The sequence below is a fragment of the Phalaenopsis equestris genome, unplaced genomic scaffold (assembly GCF_001263595.1).
Source record: "Phalaenopsis equestris unplaced genomic scaffold, ASM126359v1 Scaffold000154, whole genome shotgun sequence".
Classification (NCBI taxonomy): domain Eukaryota; kingdom Viridiplantae; phylum Streptophyta; class Magnoliopsida; order Asparagales; family Orchidaceae; genus Phalaenopsis; species Phalaenopsis equestris.
Genome location: NW_018164596.1, coordinates 214,347 through 215,047, shown reverse-complemented (window position 1 = coordinate 215,047; position 701 = coordinate 214,347).

The window sequence follows — 701 nt, the reverse complement described above, 5'->3', positions numbered from 1 at the left end:
TAGCAGACCAATCCTTCATATATATATATTTGTGTCTATATGTATATGTACATCAAAAATATGACCACACAAATCTCAATGAAATTTAATGCATCACACTAGGAAGATACCAAAAGACTACATTAGAAAATTTGAGAGACAGAGGCGCCAGGAATCATTCCATTCATGCTGATGATGGGCCAACCAAAGGAAAGTATATCCAAACGAATAAAATATTGTGCACAAATTTTAGGATGCCTTACGGAGAGAACCAACAGTTGCTCCTTAGAACACATTTTCAACCTTATATGAAGACCTTTGCCCTAAGGAAAGCCACCAATCAGTTTATGGTGACACACCCTCTGCCTGACGAGCTATGTTCATTTTAAGGATAAGAAGGTCCCTATGAAGGGTTCCATCTGACTGAAGGACTCCCAACCGTCCAAATAATTTTTATCCGAGCAAAATATTTCAGCCAACAGAACAAATATCAGATGACCAAATGTTAGCATCAGTGGATTATTAATTCCTAGCTTCAAACAATTATGAATGTTAAATGGTGCCAACATTGGTTACGGATATTAAAGAATCCCAGTGAGTTAAGAATATTTAAAGTTGTAATGACACATTAATTACTTGTAAAGTTCTTATTTAAATAAAAAAGAATCTGTAACATATTAGAAAGTCTCTATAATATATAAATTGTGTGTGTGTGTGTTGGG